This window comes from Solanum pennellii, chromosome 2, assembly GCF_001406875.1.
Source record: "Solanum pennellii chromosome 2, SPENNV200".
NCBI lineage: Eukaryota > Viridiplantae > Streptophyta > Magnoliopsida > Solanales > Solanaceae > Solanum > Solanum pennellii.
This window is the reverse complement of record NC_028638.1, coordinates 869,821-875,919: the sequence shown is the minus strand read 5'-3', so window position 1 is coordinate 875,919 and position 6,099 is coordinate 869,821.

The window sequence follows — 6,099 nt, the reverse complement described above, 5'->3', positions numbered from 1 at the left end:
AGACAAGTAGTTCACCACATTTACCTTTTCTACACCCCTAGAGACATGTTTCAACACCAACCCAAGCTCAGTTTTTCATTTGAGTCATTTCCTCACGAATCTCTTCTGTGGCTGGGTTATGTGCGGATTGCACTGCAAAAAGTATTTCTCTCAGTATCTGACTTCCTAGTGCACCAAGCTTTATTATTTCGGGAGATTTTCTCCAACTTCTCAGCAATCTCAGCATAAGGACACTCCCCATAAGAACCACCAGCTATCGTATCCAGTACTGCTTTATTATTATCATCCTGTCCGCGATAAAAATATTCTTTCAGTGACTCATCATCAATGCGGTGATTGGGAACACTTCTCAAGAACGAGGTGAACCTATCCCAGGAACTACTAACCGATTCTCCCAGTAGTTCCACAAAGTTGTTCACCCTGTCTTTGTGGTTATCTTCTTAAACACCGGTAGTAGCGTGCTAAAAACACATCCCTCAATTGATTCCAAGTGTAGATTGAGTTATAGGGGAGTTCGGTAAACCATATAGTGCCCTCTCCCATCAGTGAGAGAGGAAACACTCTCAATCCAATTACATCCATATTCAAATCAGGCCTCCCTACACAACTCTTACACACCCACCTCACCTTGGCGATGTGATCATGTGGATCCTCAGAAGGTAGCCTAGAAAATAAACCTCTAGCGGTGAGCATTTGCATCAGACTACTAATTACCATGAATGTATGGCCATGTGGAAGGGGAGGCAAGACAATTGGCCCGTCAGAGTCAGTAATATTATCATATCCCTTATAATACTCTTAAGGGCGTGGAGCGGGAGGTTGTCTCTGTATTTCACCTTCCCCACGATTTTCAGGTTATAGTTGGTCATGAGCATCACCTGGTGGTGGAAGTTTTGGGTTGTGATCTTCATCGAGAATACCCAAATTTCGATTTATTCTGCACAGTGTACGCTCTAGTTTGGGGTCGAGTGAGAGTATGGGTTCTCCTCTACTCTGCGTACTTGGCATACACGGAAGTTAGATCTGCAAGAGACAAAAACAAACACGGAAGTTAGTCAGGAAAATGTTGACTAAACTTTGGTAATAAGCTTAAAGTTAATCTAAGAGCCACTTTCCCGACAGCGGCGCCAAAATTTGATAAGCTCAAATTTACTTCTCGAAAAGAAGTAATAAGCGATCGTATCAATTAAAGAACCCAACTATGAGGTTGGGGTTGATCCCACGAGAAAAATGATTTAGACTTAACTCTAACCTATTATTACTTTTATTTAGTCAAGTCATTTTCAAGAAACAAATAACAAAAGGGGGGGTTTTAAGCAATAACTGTAGTTAGCTATTTCTAAGTAAATAAGTAACAGGTTCAAAGATTTGATTTTTATCAAGTAATGAGAGTAACTAGGGCTTAAGTGTTCCCCACAGGTTCATAACACGGTAATTCTAGCTATAACAATCCTTTCCTAGTATCTTGCATGCAAAGTGGTAAGTTATTTATTCCTAATTCCTTGGTCTGGCAACTAGGAAATTTCACTCCGTAACTTAGTTAGGCTACGTGTGTATGCTTTACTAAACCTTACCTTTACCTAATATTAAGCATCATAATCGATGTTTGGCTTAGTTGCTACTTCACACCAACCAACACTAGCCTATTAGATAGTGTGTACTAAGTTTACGTTGATAATTCTTTTGTTATTATCTACCTCCTTGGTCCGGCAAGTAGCAATAAGGCGAGTTCTAACGCGTGCACTCGTTAAAAGACTTCTAAACGAAAAAATTATCAATACATGCAAGATACTATTCGAGAATTATTATTTTAGCTAGGTTTTACCTTGTTATTTACCCATGGTTCCCACAACCCTAGTTATGGAGTTTAATTACCCATGTTAATAATCACACAATTCTTATTAATTAGATAAGAATTCATGCACTTACTTTGATGAGATTGAAGAAAATCCAGAAGATTACTTGAATTAATCAAAAACTTGTAACAAACGATTCCAGAAAATAAAGTAATTTTCACAAAATCCCAATATTCAACACTTTCAGAACAATAAAACTAGAAAATATCCAAGAGTCTAAACCCAAAAACGAGATTTTTACAAGTATTTATAATAATAGAGTCCTAACAAAAGAGGGAAATCTATTTAAGGAAAATCTGCCCAAAAAATGCGTCTAAGTCGACGACTAGAGTGACGGACCGTCGAGGCCCTCCGTCGTTCGATACTTAACTCCTTTTTCTGCTGCTTTCTTCACTAACTTTCTGTTACCATCGACGGACATGGATGACGATCTGTTGCATGCACGACGGTCCGTCGATGTCTTCCAGTCTTCCATACTTAGAATCTTTTGGAGATGGGTACTGGGCCTACTTTCTGTTAACATTGATTGATGTGCAGAACGGTCCGTCGTGTCTATGATGGTCCGTCGAGAGCCTCCGTATCCCCACACTAGGTCAGAATTCCTCAACTTCCTTTAGCAGCCTTTTTCTTCGTACGACGGTGGCCACCTACGGAGCGTCGAGATCACGACGGACCGTCGATGGATCCGTAGGTCGTCACTTCTGTAATTTTCAGCACAAATCTTCCGCGTTCTCCTTCTGGACAGATTTTTTGCAAACAAAGAGAAAACTACATTAAAACCAATACAAAAAGGCCTTAGACACACACTAAACTTAAGGAAAAAACATTGAGAGTACCGTGAAACCACGGTACATCAATCTTTAATATGTACTTTGCACTTTTTTTGCATTTTTGTCATTCCTTCAAATATTCATAATTCCCTTATCTATTAGCCTTCATAGTTGTAAACCATCAAGATATCATCAGAATATGACAAAACTAGCACTATGGACACTAATTATTGAGCTAAATAAACCTCAAATAAGTGAAAAACTACCATTCATCATGTATGTAATGTTGTTTGTTTAGAGTCTTTTAGGATTCTATTCACAATGCCACGTCTAAGGGGAAGTCTTGGGTTGCAATAAACTTTGTATTCATAGCATCAGGTTCAAGTGTTTTAAGGTGTGAAAATACACATTTATTAGAATATTGTTCATGGAGTGAAGCGTGCTACATTCATGAATAGAAAGCTACATGATGTTTAAGAAACATCACTTCTTTCATTACTCTTAAGTCGTGCAATGTGGTTGAACTTTATAAAATTTCATCCTAACTCTTGTTCTTTGAGTTTCAGAATAATTCCTCTGAAAAGAGCCAGGTTGAGACGGAATGTGAATGTGAATGTGGAACCTAAAGCTCTACAAGCTTTAGTTGATTCTTTAGCCAAGCAAGTCTTACTTGATGAATATAACGCCTATTTTAAAGTATTGCCCCAACCGTGACGGATCAAGCTAATCGAGTAGTCGTATTTACAATGAATCCAAATTTGGGTACGACAATAACTAGAGTTTGAAACTTGGCAAGGATGAATCCTCTAGAGTTTCATGGGTCAAATATGGATGAGGATCCACAAGAGTTTATTGATGGAATTTAAAAGATTGTGGAAGTTTTTGGTGTGATGGAAGTTGAATGTGTGAAACTTATTGTTTACATATCGCAAGGTTGTTGCTCAAATATGGTTCACTCCATTGAAGGAAAGGAGGCCATGTGATTTAGGTCCCCTCAATTGGGACAAGTTCAAAGGAGCTTTTCTAGATTGATTCTTTCCTCTTAAGATGAGAGAGGCCAAACTTCAAAGAGTTCATAAAGTTGAGGTAAGGTAATATGAGTGTTAAGGAATATGCTCTAAAGTTCACTCAACTTACCAAATATGTTTCGTCCACGGTAGCCAATTCTAGAGATCGGGTATGGAATTTTATTTTTGGTGTATTGAAATGGTGGTGAAGGAATATTGAACCGCTATGTTCATTAGGGAGATGAAAATTTTGAGGTCGATGACTCATTCCAATAGATTGATGAGGAAGAAATAAAGAGTTCTTGAGAGACTAAGAGGGCACTGTTGGATAGTGGTGACTACTCTCATCAAAAGTCTAGAAGTGGTTGTCATTCTTAGTTTAGATAGAAGTTCTCCATCCCAACTTCATCTAGTGTCCGCTTTAGAAGTTCAATAAAGATAGGTTATCTAACCCTATGCATCAAGGAAATGCTTTTAATGGATAGACTTTCCTCGCATGTAGAAGGTGTACCAAGAACCATCCAGGAGATTGCTTAGCCGTTTCTAGTGCATGTTTTGGTTATGTAAGGCTTGACATAGAATAGTGGATTTCCCTTCGACTACTAGCAAGGGTAGAGATGGTAATTGTCAAACTCTTAATAAGGTGCTCTATTTGGTGCTAGTTGTCAACTTCATTACATGTTTTATGTTCTTGAGACTCGGCATAACTGATAAATGGTACATATACACACATTTGAGACCTTTTAGTTAAAAAAAAATCAGTGTCCTCAATGCTTAATTTTTTGACGATATTTTAATGTTTTGCAACTATGAAGGCAAAGAGATAAGATAAGGATGATACTTGGAAGAATGACCAAAAACATTGAAATAAGTGTAAGCTCCACATGGAAAGTCGCCTAACCAAAAGAGGGAATCACCCAACTAGCACGACCTCACATAAAGTGACAGTGCTCTCACAATTCAATTTAGTGGAGGCAGGTAGGTGAACTTGAGGCGAAACAATGACTCGCGGAATATAAAAGGCATACAGGATGAACATCGTCAAGGTAACAAAACTTGGATGAAAAATGAAGGCTTAAAAGACAAACAAAGGTGGTAATCGGTGATCTATCGAATGTGAACAACTGACTCAAACGATAATACCAACTAAGGTTCAAACACATGAAGGATGAAGAAAATAAAGTTGAGCTAAAGAACATGTGGTGATCGACTGATCATATTTGGGCAAGTCCGACTAATGTCGCTGAGTTGGTCATGTTGTGAATTTGGACAAAATTTTAGGAAACTATAAATAGCCCAAAGTAGAGAGAATTTAAATAAAAAGAGAATGGGAAATAACTTTAAGAGAGAATGATTTTGAGATCTTTTATGTATGAGAAATTTCACCTTCTGAAGAAATCTTTAGTTTTTGAGTTTTCCAATTTTACTTTTGTAATTGACAATTAGAAGTTGAAATTAAAGTGTTATTGATTAAAATTGCTTAATTTCATCACATCCATGGTTGTGGTCATGATATGTATAATTTCTTTACTTTTTGTGATGGGTGGCTAATACCTCAAGTCCGGAGGTGCAATTATGCGGTTGGGTGTTGATTTAATATAGTGGATATTGTGTTTTGCTCTAATTATTGTTGCTCGTCTATGAATTTAGACTAATTAGCATGATGTTAACCTATGAGTTAAGGTTGCAAGCTTAATCCTATTTATTATTTTCTGATTGATGCTTGAAAGAGATTATTGGAGTGGTAATTAGTTTGATACATGCAATTTAGGTTTGATGTATATAGTTTGCTCGAAAGAGGGATTATAGTTCAAATCTATTTGCCATAAGTCTGCTCAAAAGAGAGATATCATAAGGTAATATGATGTTTAGGTATGCACGTAGATGATATTGAAAGGAGATCTATGAACTAATACTATGAGATTAAAAGAAGATTAGTGTCATTAAAGATGACCCATCATATCCATGAATGTTTAGCACTATTGAGCAACACATTCGCCCCTACGTGACATCAATCTCCAATCCTTATACTTGGGTGTGTACATGACCGGATTGGTTCGGATTTTTCAAACATCAAATCAAATCATTTGTATAAAAATTTAAAATTTATAAACCAAACCAAACCAAACTAATAGACTTCGATTTCTTTTTTGGGTTTTTCAACCTCGGATTGGTTCGAGTTTTTCAATTACCAAATCAAACCATTGTGTCAAATTTTTAAATTTATAAATCAAACCAAATAATAAACCTCAATTTTTTTTCTTCAGATTTTGGATTTTTCGGTGAAGTTTGCATACAAACATATAATTAATATGTGCTTCAAATATTTCTTTAGTCTAACAAAAATACAATTATATAAGGTGTTTCTTAAAAAAGTAACACAAAATATGAGATGAGTATTGATGACACAAAAATATTCAATTAAAAATAATAATGAAATCATCATAGAAAATAAATATTGTGAAG